The following is a 16,798-nucleotide window of genomic DNA, read 5'->3' on the forward strand; positions in this document are numbered from 1 at the left end:
CTCATGGCAAAGTCACCGACCCCCGGAGCCCGCCGGGCTCCATCAAACGCCGCGGGCCCGCCCAACCACGTCATGGAAACAAGCGCGTCATGCCCCGAGCGAGCCAATGGCAGAGCCGGGGGGGCGGGCACAGGCGCCAGGCCCCGCCTCCGAAGGTGCCGTGCCTACCGGAGCTCCTCCCCGTCCTCCTCCCCCTCCGCCCCCATTGAAGGCGCCGCACGTCGGGACCCCCCCCCCCTCCTTTTCTCGGCGCTGCGAGGGGCCCCGTCATGTGACCGGCTCTCCGCAGGCGGCGAGGGGGGCGGCGGGGATCGGCGGCGGTTGCGGCGCCGAGAGGAGAGGGGGCGACGGCGGGAGCGGACAAGTGAGTGACCGAGGCGGGCGAACGGGCGGAGGAGGAGGAGGAGGGCGGATCGTTGCGCTCCGCCCCGCCCTGCCCGGTGGCGCTGGGGCTCCTGTAGCGGTTGTGCTGCGGCGCCGAGGATCCGGTGGTGTGATCGCCTCTACCCGGTGCGTGCGGGGGGAGAGGAGGCGGACGGGCTCCCAGGGAGCGGCGGCGGTGGTAACCCTCGCGAGGAGGGCGAATCGCTGGTTCCTGCCGGTGAGGCGACGGGGGCGGAGCGGGCGGTCCGCGTCGTCGTCCCCCCCCCTCTCCTCCTTCCTCCTCCTCCTCCCCCGGCCTCCCCGCGCCGGTGCCCCCTCCCTTCTTCCCAATTCGGTCGTCGATTCTCACCCACCCCCACCCCCCCGCACTCCCTCCAGCCTCCGTTGCCTCTCCGCCCTCCTCCCGCGGCCGCAGGGCGGGGGCGGCGCGGCGGGGCCGGCCGGCCGTGGGCAGGGCGGGGAGCGCGGGGACCTTGTGCGCTCGGCTGCGGCGAGCGGCGGCGGCAGGTTCACGGGAGCCTGATCCCGGCCCCCGGTTAGTGGCTGGGCGGCGGCGGGATCGGCCCTGCGGCGCCGAGGTAAGCACCGTGGTGGCGGTGGTGGCGGCTTGGGGGAGATCACCCGGCTTGGCCAGGACGGGCACTGGCGGCAGGTGCAGCGTTGCTCCGCTGCCGCGGGGCTGCGGGCCGTGGCCGGGCTCCCACCGGGGAGGCAGCGGGGCCGGCGGCTGTGGGGTTGGCGGCTACCCTTACAGGCTTTCGCCGGTTTTTCCCCGCAGGTAACCCAGGCGCGCACCTGGTTGTGCAGCCGGGGCGCGGCGTGACCTTGAGGGCAACGGATGCGGGGCTGAGCCTCCACGGGAGCGCAGCCGCCGGGCGCGGTAGCGCCGCGGAACCCCGCGGCCTCGCAGCCCCCCGTGGGCGGGGTGGGGGTCGTGCAAAGTCGACGGATTAAGGTGGTGCTGAACCTCCGCCGGGTTAAGTAGCTGGGATTAGCCCGCTGCGGCAGCACGACACCTACATCCCGAGCCCTTCGCCGCCGCCCCGCGGAGGTCGGGAGCCCGGCACCCGTGCAGCCTTCCCCGCCGGTGTCTCATCCCTCGCCGCGCCCCCGGGGCGGTGTTTTTTGGCCGCGGCTGGCTCATACGCCTCTCTCGGTCCGAGCGGCCGGGCTGTTTTGATTTATCGATGCCTGGCCGGGCTGCTCGTCCTCTGACGCTGGAGGGGAGAGGATGCATCTCCCCTCCGGTAGCCAGCATCGCGGAGCCGCCGGAGGCGTCGCTCCGCCGGTGATCGTGAAGCTGCGAAGGGCCGTACCGCGGTTGGAAGCGCCTGTAACGGCGATGTCAGCCGTGTCCCGGTAACCTTTGGATGTGGCACCACGTGAGTTCGGTAGCGGGCCGGAGCCTCCGGCAGGGCATGGCCGGTGCTGGGTGCAGGAGGGAGCGAAGCGGGGCCGTGTGTGGACGAATGTCCGCCCTACCTCCTGCCCGGGCTGTCCGCCACCGAGCTGTTCGGGCTGAGCTTGGAATGGTTGGGGATTGCGGGAGGAAGGTCCCGTGGAAAGCTGATGGGTGGAGGTGGTCGCGATCGGCTCTCTCGGTGCGACCTGTGGATTACCGGAGCGGTGAGCGGTGTCAGGCCGAGCAGCGAGGAGCGTTTGGAGGTCGGGAGCTGTGGGTGAGTTTGGCCCGGGGTTTTCTATCCCAGGGACAACCTATTTGGGCAGCTTTAGTGGAAGCGTGTGCAGTGCTTGGCATCTTCCACATCCCGTATCGATCCTTGCTTATATTTAAGTGTTGGGTTTTGTTGTGCGGGGTTAGTTTTTTTTTCCCGGTTCACTTCTTAAACTGTGCGAGAAAAGAAAAGGGAGGAAGAAAGATGCTCACCGAGAGTTTTTCCAGGGGCTTTTTGCTTATCGTGATGAGGTTCCCCCGTGCGGAAAACCTCCAATGTCTATTACCTGCAGCGCTCTTCAATTTGCAACCCCAGCTGCTGAGGCATTCTTCTCGAGGTCTGCTGATAATAAAGGAGCTGCTGATAATACCTTAAAATGTCTTTTACCGTCGTTCTGAGCATGTTTGCGCTGGCACCCAGCTGAACGGTGGCTGGGTTAGATGAATATTGCCGCGGTGTCCCTGCTTGGAAGTGAGGTCCCAAGCCAAAGGTACCTGTGAAGGGAGCCACTGACAGCCTTGACTTGCTGAGTGAGCCTTTGGAAAACCACCACCTAGCTGCTGCGTCGTTAAAGCACTTGTGGATCCTAATGAATTCGAGTTGAAAAGAGCTTGGCTGGGTAACTTTGATAACATCAAATGGCATATTCAGAAGGCCATGGCTCTAGCTGCAACCAAGTGCCATTCCCCCACCCCCTCCCTGTTTTGTTGGACTTGAAGGATTTGTTCCAGACACCACAAATTGATGGATTTGTGGAACGGTTCTGGTTGGAAAGGACCTTCAAGATCGTCACGTCCAAAGGGTGAATGCCAGCAGAAGTGAACTTAGGTATCTCGGAGCTTGTTGGCTCTTTTGGCAGGAATAACTTCCAATGTACTAGGACTTTAATACTTATGGCATAATGAATGGAAACTCTCTCGGTGTCAGTGGAAAAAGTGGTCACTGAATTCAGGGAGGGGAAAAAAAAAGCCACCAACAAAAACAACAAACCTTGCACGTTTCGGTGTGAAGTTTTTGGTCTGCAACAGCCTGGCGGAGTGGTTTTGGTGCACTGCTGCTCTTACAGCTGGGCAAGAGTAACCCACCGGGTCGGGCTGAAGGAAATGGGGGGAGCATATGTTCCGTGGAGCCACTTGCAGGTTTTCCCAGTCAGTCTTGCCATCTGGGTGCTGAATTGCAACATTTCAACTTCAGCTGGTTCAAAGCAAGCTGCTGCTGCTGCTGTAGGTGACTAAAACGGTACCAATCACATCTAATTCCGAAGGGAATTGTGGCTGTGCCCTGTGCATGGACACTCAGGGGCTCACTGTTGCATACTAAGCAGAAACCAAACCAGTGTCATGTTAACGATGGGTAAGCTATGGATGGGTTTCTTCCTCCGCTGGTTCAAAGCAAGGTGCTGCTGTAGGTGACTAAAATGATACCAATCACATCTAATTCCGAAGGGAATTGTGGCTGTGCTCTGTGCATGGACACTCGGGGACCCACTATTGCTGTGCTCTGTGCATGGACACTTAGGGGCTCACTATTGCTGTGCTCTGTGCATGGACACTCAGGGGCTCACTGTGCTGTGTGCATGGATACTCAGGGACCCACTATTGCTATGCTCTGTGCATGGACACTCAGGGCTCACTATTGCTGTGCTCTGTGCATGGACACTCAGGGACTCACTGTGCTGTGTGCATGGACACTCAGGGGCTCACTATTGCTGTGCTCTGTGCATGGACACTCAGGGCTCACTATTGCTATGCTCTGTGCATGGACACTCAGGGCTCACTATTGCTGTGCTCTGTGCATGGACACTCAGGGCTCACTATTGCTGTGCTGTGTGCATGGACACTCAGGGACTCACTGTGCTGTGTGCATGGACACTCAGGGGCTCACTATTGCTGTGCTCTGTGCATGGACACTCAGGGGCTCACTGTGCTGTGTGCATGGACACTCAGGGCTCACTATTGCTGTGCTCTGTGCATGGACACTCAGGGGCTCACTGTGCTGTGTGCATGGACACTCAGGGGCTCACTGTGATGTGTGCATGGACACTCAGGGGCTCACTATTGCTGTGCTGTGTGCATGGACACTCAGGGGCTCACTGTGCTGTGTGCATGGATACTCAGGGACCCACTATTGCTGTGCTCTGTGCATGAACACTCAGGGGCTCACTGTGCTGTGTGCATGGATACTCAGGGACCCACTATTGCTGTGCTCTGTGCATGAACACTCAGGGGCTCACTGTGCTGTGTGCATGGATACTCAGGGACCCACTATTGCTATGCTAGGTGCATGGACACTCAGGGCTCACTATTGCTGTGCTGTGTGCATGGACACTCAGGGCTCACTATTGCTGTGCTGTGTGCATGGACACTCAGGGGCTCACTATTGCTGTGCTCTGTGCATGGACACTTAGGGGCTCACTATTGCTGTGCTCTGTGCATGGACACTCAGGGACTCACTATTGCAGTGCTCTGTGCATGGACACTCAGGGCTCACTATTGCTGTGCTCTGTGCATGGACACTCAGGGGCTCACTATTGCTATGCTGTGTGCATGGATACTCAGGGACTCACTGTGCTGTGTGCATGGACACTCAGGGGCTCACTATTGCTGTGCTGTGTGCATGGACACTCAGGGGCTCACTATTGCTGTGCTCTGTGCATGGACACTCAGGGGCTCACTGTGCTGTGTGCATGGACACTCAGGGGCTCACTATTGCTATGCTGTGTGCATGGATACTCAGGGCTCACTATTGCTGTGCTCTGTGCATGGACACTCAGGGTCTCACTATTGCATACTAAGCAGAACGTGAAGCAGAAACCAGACCAGTGTCACATTAACGTTGGGTAGGCTCTGGATGGGTTTCTTACAAAGTTGTATTACATAGAGATAAAAAGATCATCCCCCACCTCTCCACCTCCCCCCCATAATTGGAATGATTCTACCAATTAAAATGCTCTGCAGCCTAATATTAGAATCTCATTTAGAAAGTGACTCCTTCATGGACCACAACTTCTGTCAGCTGTTAGAATTGAGAACCTCTAAACCATGTGGTGTGGAAGCTTAACAGGAAGCTGAGAGGCTTGTAAATGTCCATGTCTAAATCATTAGAGGAATTGCCTTTTATATATATATATTTATATATATATATATTACTATTTGAGTTAATTTCTGTTAATTTACTCTTTGTGTTAATTTTACTCTTTGTGTTATTTTACTATTTGTGTCAATTTGGAAAATATGAATATAATAACCTGGAGACAGTCATAAGATGAAGATTTTTAAGGAAGGAGAAATGTGGTCTGAGCTCATTTGGAACAGAGGAATATGATAAACTGGAGACAATCCTAAGATCTTAAGAATAGGGGGGGAAATGTGGGTTGGTTCTGCTGAAACCACCTGGAAAAAAATGGATGCTTTAGGGAAAGGGAAGGAAAAAAAAGGCAAAGCACTACCAAAAAGAACCCAAACCCCACCACCCACCTTGGGCATCAGGTCAGATTTTAACCCAAACCCCACCACCCACCTTGGGCATCAGGTCAGATTTTAACCCCACTTGGCCATCAGGTCAGATTTTAACCCAAACCCCATAACCCACCTTGGCCATCAGGTCAGATTTTAACCCAAACCCCATAACCCACCTTGGCCATCAGGTCAGATTTTAACCCACCTTGGGCATCAGGTCAGATTTTAGCCCAAACCCCACAGCCCACCTTGGCCATCAGGTCAGATTTTAACCCAAACCCCACCACCCACCTTGGCCATCAGGTCAGATTTCAGCCCAAACCCCACTTGGCCATCAGGTCAGATTTTAACCCAAACCCCATAACCCACCTTGGCCATCAGGTCAGATTTTAACCCAAACCCCACTTGGCCATCAGGTCAGATTTTAACCCAAACCCCACTTGGCCATCAGGTCAGATTTTAACCCAAACCCCACCACCCACCTTGGCCATCAGGTCAGATTTTGCAAGCTCCATATTAAGTGATGAGTTCAAAATGGCCTTGGCAAAGCAATCAATAACACACCAGAGCAAGCAAGCCTCCCTTGACAGAAAGGTGGACAAGATAACCTAAAGGATCTCCTAACTCAAATTTCTTCCATTAAGGTAAACTAAATATTAATGGCCCTGAGCATTCCTTACAGCTGAAATGTGACCTCAGTGATGTCTTTCAGTGGTTGAACTGTTTGTTTATCTCAGAGGGGAAAAAGTGGGGGGGAAAAATTGGTGCAAGGAGGATCTGCAATTTTTTTTCCCTCTCTTCTTAAGGTTTCAATCATCAAAAGTTGATCTCATGAAGAATAACCAACCCTGGGCATTTAGCTCGAAGTGTTTTCAGAGAGGCTCCTTCAAGCTCTAGCAGATTTTTGGGAGAGAAGTGCAAGGTGTCCTCTAAAAGGATCAATAAAGCAGCTGTACTGTTCCTCCATTTGGGCTCCTTAGGATTCTAAACCCATCTCCAGGTGAATAATGGGAATGAAACCCGTTGGAAAAGCTGCTGAGGAGGAGATGAGGATCTCTCTCTGCTGAGTATTTTAATTAAACAGCAGATAAATATCTAGAGGCTGCAATGTTTGTTGCCTCCAAAAGCTAAGATTGGCTTTGCCTACTGAATGCAACAGTCTGAAGGGGCTTTTATTGTTAATTATTATGTTTATTATTAATTACCATTTTAAAATACTTCATTCTTTATGTTTTTTTTTAACCTTTTTTTTGCATCTTCATTTTCTGCTTTATCTTCATTTTATTTTGTTTGGGGTTTTTTTGTGTGTGTGTCTTCATTTTCATTTCTTCACTATTTTGGTGTGTCTTCATTTTTATTCTTTTGGTTCATTTTCACTTTTATTCTTTTAGTTTTTTGGTTCATTTTCATTTTTATTTCTTTACTTTTTTGGTTCATTTTCATTTCTTTGCTTTTTTGGTGCAGCCTCCTTTTTATTTCATTTCCTTTTTATTCTGGTGCAGCCTCCTTTTATTTCCTTCCTATTCTGGTGCAGCCTCCTTTTATTTCCTTCCTATTCTGGTGCAGCCTCCTTTTACTTCCTTTTTATTCTGGTGCAGCCTCCTTTTTATTTCCTTTTTATTCTGGTGCAGCCTCCTTTTACTTCCTTTTTATTCTGGTGCATCTCCTTTTATTTCCTTCCTATTTTGGTGCATCTCCTTTTATTTAGTTATTAATTTGGTGCATCTCCTTTTATTTCCTTCCTATTCTGGTGCATCTCCTTTTATTTCCTTCCTATTTTGGTGCATCTCCTTTTATTTAGTTATTAATTTGGTGCATCTCCTTTTATTTCCTTCCTATTCTGGTGCAGCCTCCTTTTATTCCCTTTTTATTCTGGTGCAGCCTCCTTTTTATTTCCTTTTTATTCTGGTGCAGCCTCTTTTTATTTCCTTCCTATTCTGGTGCAGCCTCCTTTTATTTCCTTTTTATTCTGGTGCAGCCTCCTTTTATTTCCTTCCTATTCTGGTGCAGCCTCCTTTTATTTCCTTTTTATTCTGGTGCATCTCCTTTTATTTCCTTCCTATTTTGGTGTATCTCCTATTATTTAGTTGTTAATTTGGTGAATCTCCTTTTATTTCCTTCCTATTTTGGTGCATCCTCCTTTTATTTCCTTCCTATTTTGGTGCATCCTCCTTTTATTGAGTTATTATCTTGGTTCATCTCCTTTTATTGAGTTATTATTTTGGTGCATCTCCTTTTATTGAGTTATTATTTTGGTGCATCTCCTTTTATTTTCTTCCTATTTTGGTGCAACCTCCTTTTATTTAGTTACTGTCTTGCTGCATCCTCCTTGTATTTAGTTATTATCTTGGTGCATCCTCATTTAGTTATTATTTTGGTGCATCCTTTTATGTAGTTATTATTTTAACCACTCTGTTTTTCCCCAAACCTGTTGAATTTCCCCCCCAAAGCCTCACTTTTATGCCTTGCAAAGCTGACAGACCTCCACAGAGAGCAGAGGACAGGAGGTGATCCCTCTGCCTGTTAGAGAAGTGCACCTATGATTCATGACTATTTCTCCCCAGCAGTAAAAATCATTACTCTTCAGCCCAAAATGGCCCTTTCAGACTTGCACTTCCTCACTGTTAAGCAGCTGTCAGGAATATCTTCATCCAGTTTTGGCTTCCAACAACCAAAAAGAGCTTGGTTGCTGATTGCACAGAGACAAAAGAAACAGGGAAGGAAGGAATTTTTGGGGGGGGGAGGGTTGCTGTTGGTGAGGTTTTATTATCTGCATGTGAAAAACTAGAAGTGGGTTGAGCATCTCTGAAGCAGGCAGGCAGCAGTGGTGAGTGGTACAGGAGGAGGGTTGCTGGGAGGGAACAGAGAATCGAATCCACAAGCAGAGTATTGAGGCTAACTCATCTTGCAAGAGGGTGCACCCCAGTGTGGTTTCAGCAGAGTGACACTGGCCCAATGGGTCTTTGCTTTCTAATTTATCAGGCTTTTGAATCCAGGGTATAAAAATGGAGCTCCTAGGGTTTTTTTTTCCCTTTAGTGACAGGTTTCACCTGCTCTGATCAGTACATTTCAGGGATCTGCTTTTCCAGGCTATTCATATCCCAGTGAAACCTTCTCAAAGCCATTGCTGCTGCCACTTCTGCTTCTTATTCTAACTGACAGATGACAGCAGGAGGTGTTATTAGTTTAATTTGGGTGAATTGGGAAGTAGGCATGAGGCTTTCTCAGCTGGGATTTCAAGGGGCTGGGGGGAAGAAGATGTGTAAAGAAAATGTAGGAGCTGCAGAAGAGAGGAGACTGAACAAGGCCAAGGGCAGGGTTCTGCACTTTGGCCACAACAGCCCCAAGCAGCACTGCAGGCTGGGGCCAGAGTGGCTGAGAGCAGCCAGGCAGAGAGGGAGCTGGGGGTGCTGGCAGAGAGGAGCTGCAGAGGAGGCAGCAGTGCCCAGGTGGGCAGCAGAGCCAATGGCATCCTGGGCTGGCTCAGGAGCAGTGTGGGCAGCAGGACAAGGGAGGTTCTTGTGCCCCTGTGCTCAGCACTGCTCAGGCCACCCCTGGAGTGCTGTGTCCAGTTCTGGGCTCCTCCATTGCAGAGAGATGCTGAGGTGCTGGAAGGTGTTTGGAGAAGGGCAGCAAGGCTGGGGAGGGGCCTGGAGCACAGCCCTGTGAGGAGAGGCTGAGGGAGCTGGGGGGTGCAGCCTGCAGCAGAGGAGGCTCAGGGCAGAGCTCATTGCTGCCTGCAGCTGCCTGCAGGGAGGCTGTAGCCAGGTGGGGTTGGGCTCTGCTGCCAGGCACCCAGCACCAGAAGAAGGGGACACAGCCTCAAGCTGTGCCAGGGCAGGTCTAGACTGGATGTGAGGAGGAAGTTGTTGTCAGAGAGAGTGATTGGCATTGGAATGGGCTGCCCAGGGAGGTGGTGGAGTGCCCATGGCTGGAGGTGTCGAAGCCAAGCCTGGCTGGGGCACTTAGTGCCATGGTCTGGTTGGTTGGGCAGGGCTGGGTGCTAGGTTGTGCTGGGTGAGCTTGGAGCTCTCTGCCAGCCTGCTTGGTTCTGTGATTCTAAGGATGGTTGAATTTTCATCCTGGAGGAGGGAAAACTCCAGGAGGACCTTAGAACTGCCTTCCACGACCTGAAGGGATCCTGCAGGAAGGCTGCAGAGGGACTTATCAGGGCTACAAGAAACAGGACAAAGGCAAATGGTTTGGAGCTGAGGTGCAGCAGAGTTAGGCTGGAGCAGAGGAAGAAGTTATTCAGTAGGAAGCTGGTGAGAGAAGTTGCCCACAGAGGTTGTGGCTACCTCCTCCCTGGATGTGTTCAAAGCCAGCTTGGATGAGGCATTAAGCAGCTGAGCCTAGTTGAGAGGTGTCCCTGCCTGTGGCTGGGAGGTTGGAGTAGATGAACTCTCAGGTCCCTCCCAACCTGAGCCATTCTATGATTCTATCTTTTTGGTTTTCAAAGGTTTGTTTTTCCTCTGCAAATAAACCTCAATCCTTGCTGCTCAGTAGGGAATAACTTATGCCATGCTGTTACTAGACACACAAATAACATCTGCCTTGCCTTTGGAGTGAGATAGATAAAGGCAGAGGCTGTATCCTCCCCTGGCTGCTGCTTGCAGCTCTGCTGCCTAGATAAGGAGCTCAGGGATGACTGAAGATGACAAAAGTTCATCACCTTTGCTTTTGGCCACTGAGTCTGCCTGGTTTTGCCCCTTAAAACATGGTCCCAGCACTGGGGGTAGTGCTGGCTCTTTGCTGACTTCCAGAAGCACAGAATACCAGGTTGGAAGGGACCCCAAGGATGGAATCATAGAATGGTTTAGATTGGAAGGGACCTCAAAGCTCAGCCAGTTCCAGGCAGGGACCACCTCCCACTAGAACAGGTTGCTTAAGTCTTCATCCAGCCTGGTCCTGAACACCTCTGGGGAGGTTGGGGAGCACAGAAGCACCCAATGTGATCAAAGATCACATTGGGTGCTTCTGTGCTCCCCAACCTCCCTGGGCAACCTGTGCCAGTGTCTGCCCATCCTCAACCTGTGCCAGTGTCTCAGCACCCTCCCTGCCAAGAGCTTCTTCCTAACATCCACTTTCAATCTCCCCTCTGCCACTTCAAACCCACAACCTCCCTGGGCAACCTGTGCCAGGATCCAGTCTTTCTAGGTGGTAGTGTTGTAGAAAGATTCTGATGCTGCTTTGGGGCAGAGAGGTAAATTCCTGCATGGCCTCTCTACTTCTGGTGGACTTCAGTGATCTGCAGGTCTCAAGTCTGGGTGTCTCTTTAGTCTTGCTTCTGAGCTGGCTGCCAACTGAGTTCCCAGTGAGCACAGGGAACACACCGTGCTCTTCAAACACGCTTCTGTGGAGCCCTATCTCTTGTAATCTGCTACCCTTACTTGTGCCCTCATCTTCCAAGAAAGATAAGGTGGCAGCAGGGAATACAACACTGTTGGGTTCTGACCACCTGGTGTACAGTGTCCACGAGGAGAAGACCTGGGATGTACCCATGCTCTGCACAGCCGATAGCAGCAAACCCCAGCTCAAGGCAGAGGAGGAGGATTCAGCTGCTCTTGCTCTAAGCACCTTCCTGGAGCCCAAGCCTGAGGTTCACAGTGGTGTGGTTTCCCTTTCTGCTCATCCTCACTGAATCTTTGGTATCCAGCTGGAAGAGTTTTTTGGCAGCCAAGATGATCTCCATCACACCCTGACAGCTCCTGTACCAGAGGGGATAAATGCTGCTTTTTGCTGGACTGTTACAAATGTGCCCTTCCAGAGGGAGCACACAACAGGTTTTGTGCTTAACTTGCCAGCTGCCTGGTGGCTTCTGCATGTGGCTCTTCCAGGATGGCTGCTGTGGCTGAGCAGGTGCAAGGATGTGTGGCTTGTGGGGTCTGCCTCGGCTCCCTCAACTGCTGCATGTCTGATCAAATCAAGAAGCTCTGGGTCTGAAGTGATAACAGATCCCTTTTAAAGATAAAGACAAGGTGGTGGAGTCCCCACCCCTGGAGGCATTCAAGATGTGGCCCCTGGGGACATGGTTTAATGGCCACAGTGGTGTTGGGTTGGTGATTGGACTGGATGACCTTACCAACCCTAACACATCTATGATCTGTGTTGCTGCCTGATAGAATGAACTCCCATCTGCAAAGCAAATTAGAGTCTTGGTCCGGATGTGAAGCAAAGCAAAAGCAAGCCACAGCTCCACGTGAAGGGAGGAGGAGGAAGAAGAGACAGTGAAGCTGTTTGATAGATGCTTTCCACCACAGAAGGGATTCTGTGCTCCTTGTTAAAGTGAGGAGCCACTGGAAGAAAAGGAGTCTTGGAGCTTCTGCAAACTTTGGGGGGGTTCAGGAATACTTGGAGGCTATTGTGAAAAAGAAGTAGCTAAGAGAGTGGCTGTCAAAGCTTGGAACACATTTGGGGGTGTGTGGCAGGTGCTTCAAGAGGGCTTTTAAGTCCTGATCAAAAGACTTGCCAGGATCTTCTGGTAATAGAAGAGCTTTGATTTATATTTTTTTGTTTCCCTTTCAATATTCTGAAGTTCAGGCACTTTCATCCTGCTCTTCTGAAGCTGCTGTGCTGATCAGCATCATCCAAGAGACTTCATTTGTACTTGATCCGTTTGGCTTCTCACTGGGAGTGGAAAATTTGATAGGAGATGGCTGAGGTGGCCTCGTGGCTGCTTTCATTTCCATCTTGTCCTGGGCTGCTCCTAACTCCCCTCTCCTTTGTGCCATCTCTGCTCCTTTGCACCCTCTTGCTGCAGTGGTAGAGGATTTGTGTTCACATAGTCACAGAATCACAGAATCCAGCAGGCTGGCAGAAAGCTCCAAGCTCAGCCAGCCCAACCTAGCACCCAGCCCTGCCCAACCAACCAGACCATGGCACTAAGTGCCCCAGCCAGCCTTGGCTGCAACACCTCCAGGCACAGCCACTCCACCACCTCCCTGGGCAGCCCATTCCAATGCAAATCACTCTTTCTGCCAACAACTTCCTCCTCACATCCAGCCTAGACCTGCCCTGGCAGAACTTGGGACTGTGTCCTCTTGTTCTGCTGTTGGTTGCCTGATCCTCATGTCCAGACTGGGCTCTCCGAAGTGAGAATTGAGAGAAGCAGCACAAGACATCAGCCCAGTGGTGTGGGGTGTGGGAGAGTTCCTCCTTGTGTGAAACATCACCACCTGAAATCATCCCTTAGAGAAGATTAATCTGTTTGAAACCATCCCTTAGAGAGGATTCATCTTTTCAAAATCAGCCCCTAGAAAGGGTTCATCTTTTCAAGTAGAACTTGAAGCTGCTGTTCTGAGAGCAGACCAAAGAGTAGCTTTGAGTGCCAGCCTTCAGCTGGTCCTCACCCCCAGACTGGGCTCTCCAAGGCAAGGAGTGAGGGAAGCAGCACAAGACATCAGCCCAGTGGTGTGGGAGAGTTCCTCCTTGTGTCATCCATCACCACCTGAAATCATCCACTAGAAAGGGTTAATCTTCTCAAAGTCACCCCCTAGAAAGGGTTAATCCTTTCAAGTAGAACTTGAAGCTGCTGTTCTGAGAGCAGACCAAAGAGCAGCTTTGAGTGCCAGCCTGCAGCTAATGGCTTTCCAGCAGCAATGATTTGGATCTATCTGTAAAGATCTTTGCTCTAAATAAAATATTAAGGAATAGTCCATTAGCTCTGTGCCTTCTGAGCCTGCAGTGGAGGGAGTGGAAAAGTGCCTGTCATGGTGCATCCTAACCTGCTTCCTGAGGCTCTTGGGGCAGACTGAGGAGACCAGCAAGAAGAAATGGGTAGAAAAGATGCTTTGTATGGTTAGCCCTTGAATTACCTGGCGAAGGATGGGAGTTGTGAACCTCTCCAGGCTATTGAGATGTGGAAGAAGCTAAAGCAGGATCTTAGTTGTGGGTTCCCCCCCCCCCCCCCTTCCGTTTAGGTGCTGCTGCTGCTCTCACTGTGGATACCACATCTTAAACTGCTTTGCATCACTCGGGACTGCCAATTCTTCTCCCCCTCAGGAGCTGAAGCCCCTGCAAAAAGCTTGCTGGAGCCTGTGGAATACAACTCAAATCAATACTTAATTTGGAGTAGTGGCTAGCAGCCTGATTCTGCTGAGCTGGTATGAAAGATGAAATGCTTTAAACTGGCTGGCAGGGTCTGTGCCAGATGGCTTTCAAATAGACAAGAGTTGAGACTCACCAGCTGGGGAGGGGAGGGAAGGTGCTCCAGCACTGCCAGCACAACTGCTTCATTAGCAACTGGGATGATTTCAGCCTGTGCTCACCCACTTCAGCTCTGGCATGCAGGCAGTTAGCAGTGGCAGGGGTTCTGATGCTCTGCAGTGAGCTTGCTTTGCAGGCTGAGCTGCATTAGCAGCTCACAAAGTCCCTTCTCAGTGTGTTGGGTTGGTAGGTCTGGCTGGGCTTGACCTTTGTTTCTGAGCTGGAGCTGCGTTTCTTGATGGGAGCTAAAAGAGATTTGATGCTAAAGCACCAAATTGTCTTAAGTGTTGAGGGAAGCATTGGTCTCTTGCCTTCTGGGTTTAACTGGTTTGTTAGTGGAAGCATTTGTAGCAGACCTGTGCTTCAGGTGGGGACAACCTCTCAATGCTCACCCCAGGTTACAGGAAGCTTTGTAAAAGAGCACTGGTACAAGATCTGGACAGGCTGCAGAGGTGGGCACAAGCTAACCTCAGTTTGCTGCCCACACCAAGCTGTGTGCTGCAGCAGCCAGGCTGGAGGGCAAGATCCATCCAGAGGGAGCTGCACAGGCTGCAGAGGTGGGCACAAGCCAAGCTCAGGAGGTGCAACAAGAGCAAGGGCAAGGTCCTGCAGCTGGGTGGAGGCAATGCCAAGCACAGATCCAGGCTGGGCAGTGCCAGGCTGGAGAGCAGCCCTGAGGAGAGGGACTTGGGGGTGCTGCTGGAGGAGAAGCTCAGCAGGAGCCAGCAGTGTGCACTTGCAGCCCAGAAAGCCAAGCAGAGCCTGGGCTGCAGCAGCAGCAGTGTGGCCAGCAGGGCCAGGGAGGGGATTCTCCCCCTCTGCTGTGCTCTGCTGAGACCCCACCTGGAGTCCTGCATCCAGCTCTGGAGCCCCTGGGACAAGAGGGCTGTGGAGATGCTGGAGAGTGTCCAGAGCAGGGCCAGGAGGATGCTCAGAGGCTGCAGCAGCTCTGCTGTGAGCACAGCCTGCAAGAGTTGGGGCTGGGCAGGCTGGAGCAGAGGAGGCTCCCAGGTGACCTTCTTGTGGCCTTCCAGGATCTGAAGGGGGCTGCAAAAAAGCTGGGGAGGGACTTTTGAGGCTGTGAGGGAGTGGCAGGAGTGGGGGGAATGAAGCAAAGGTGGAGGTGGGGAGAGTGAGGCTGGAGGTGTGGAGGAAGTTGTTGAGCAGGAGAGTGGTGAGAGGCTGGAATGGGTTGCCCAGGGAGGTGGTTGAGGCCCCATGGCTGGAGGTGTTTCAGGCCAGGCTGGCTGAGGCTGTGTGCAGCCTGCTCTAGTGTGAGGTGTCCCTGGGCATGGCAGGGGGGTTGGCACTGGCTGCTCCTTGTGGTCCCTTCCAGCCCTGACTGGTTCTGTGATTCTGTAAGTCAAGCAGCAGCATTTAAAGCAGTGAGAGACACACTGAGGGTATGGTCTGCTGGGAGTGAACAGCTCCCAAGTGACTTTTCCTCCTTGCTCAGGGAGGTTGTGGATGCTCCTTCCCTGGAAGTGTTTAACAACAGGCAGGATGGAGCTTTAAGCAAAGCTGAGCTAGTGCAGGGTGTCCCTGCCCATGGCTAGGGGCAGGGGTGGGGGATGGAACAAGGTGATCTTCAAGATCCCTTCCAACCCAAATGATCTCCTCACTGAGCCTGGCATTGCTGGGCCCTGGGCAGCAGCACCCCAAACCACATTGCCAGAATGGCTCTGGAAAGGTTGTCCTCATTATGTAATTTTGACACCTGAGAGCTGTCAGAGTGAGCTGAAGGCACCTCCAAGGGCAGCAGAGGAGTTAGGCAGATGGCAGGGTGCAGGGCAGTGGATGCTTGAGGGGAGTGCTCCCTTTTGTTTAGCTCCAAGCAGCATTTCTCCTGTAGCTTGGTGAGAGCCTGGGACAGGCTGCCCAGGGAAGTTGGGGATGCCTCCTCCCTGGAGAGGTTCAAGGCAGGGGGGAGGAGGCTCAAAGCCCTGTCTTTTTGTAGCTGCAGTGTTCAAACCTCCCCAGAGAGCCACTGCCAGCTGAGCTGAGTCTGTGCTCACAGCAGAGCTGCTGCAGCCTTTGAGCATCCTCCTGGCCCTGCTCTGGACACACTCCAGCATCTTCACGTGAAGGGAGGACACGGAGCACTGAGGAGCTGCCTTCGTGGTCCGAGCAAGGGAGGCACAACATCTGCACAGCTAACAGCACATCTGCATTAGCAGCAGGGGGGGCAGGAGCAGCAACAGCCACGCTGGGACCCAGCCCTGACGCCTCGGGGACTGCAGAGCCCCTGGAAAGAAGGCAGCAAAGCATCAGAGGAGAGGGCACAGCAGCGTTCCCTGGGGGGATACTCACCGGCTAAGGCAGTGCTGCTCCCAGTGCTGCTCCCAGTGCTGCCAGCTCCAGTCCTGGCGCTGCTGCAGGGTCACAAGGGGGGAGCAAGAAGCAGCTGAACACAGCAGAGCTCAGCCTAAGTCAGCAGCCCAGGCAGCACCCGTGGGGGAGGGGGGGAAGGTCAGAGCAATCAGCAAGCCTAGCCCTAGCTAGCCGGGGGGCCAACCAGGCCCCCCGGCCTTTGATCCCCTCCACCAGGCACCAGTGTGCACCAGGGACACTCACCTGTGGTGACAGGAGGAGGATCCTCTGCCCAGTTGGGCAAGCTTGGGGCTGCTGCCTGTCCTGGGGCTGCTTAAATAGGGCAGTGGGCAGGGAGGGCAAAGTGGCCACAGCTGGGGTGGGAGGAGGCTGCAACAGAGCCCAGGTGCTGTGGGTTGGGGGAGGAAGGACTAAATGAGAGGTGGGAAAGGGGCAGGTGGTGCTGAGAGGAGGGAGATGGAGAGGAGAAGGAAGGAGATGGAGAGGAAAAGAGGAAGCTGAAGAGGAAATGAAGGAGGTGAAAAGGGGGAAGGTTCTGTGGTCAGCTCTAAAGCCAGAGCAATGCATCTGGAGAGCAAAGATAGCTGCAGACAAGGCCATGTGTAAAATGCTTTCACGTGGACAAAGCAGGTCCCTGTTACTTGGAGGCAGTGGTCACAAAACATTGCTGCTTCAGGCTCCTGGTGGGAGCTGCCAGAAGCTCCTCCTGAGCATTACTGAGCTGGCAAAGCAAAACCATTCCTG

General features: G+C 52.9%; 1 protein-coding gene and 1 long non-coding RNA gene across 8 annotated transcripts in view; one reads left to right on the plus strand and one right to left on the minus strand.

The window, feature by feature from the left end:
- The first annotated feature begins 217 nt into the window (after positions 1–217).
- The window catches only part of ATP2B1 (ATPase plasma membrane Ca2+ transporting 1), an 88,293-nt gene continuing 71,712 nt past the window's right edge, over positions 218–16,798 (plus strand). For 2 of the 6 annotated variants that reach the window (XM_064154922.1, XM_064154926.1), the window contains exon 1: positions 412–601. The gene's annotated coding sequence lies outside the window, so the exon portion shown is untranslated. Of the gene's footprint in view, positions 365–405; positions 602–855; positions 963–16,798 lie in introns of those variants that run through there. The other 4 variants (XM_064154924.1, XM_064154927.1, XM_064154925.1 and 1 more) reach the window with 4 other exon arrangements.
- On the minus strand, positions 10,544–16,449 carry LOC135181665 (uncharacterized). 2 transcript variants are annotated; one of them, XR_010304960.1, is made up of 3 exons: positions 16,298–16,449; positions 16,034–16,095; positions 10,544–12,272 (listed from the first exon to the last, which is right to left on the minus strand). It is a non-coding gene; the product is annotated as an uncharacterized LOC135181665 (long non-coding RNA). The 2 variants fall into 2 exon arrangements; XR_010304961.1 differs by having other exon boundaries at positions 16,034–16,127.

Source organism: Pogoniulus pusillus, chromosome 15 (genome assembly GCF_015220805.1).
Source record: "Pogoniulus pusillus isolate bPogPus1 chromosome 15, bPogPus1.pri, whole genome shotgun sequence".
NCBI classification, from domain to species: Eukaryota; Metazoa; Chordata; class Aves; order Piciformes; family Lybiidae; genus Pogoniulus; species Pogoniulus pusillus.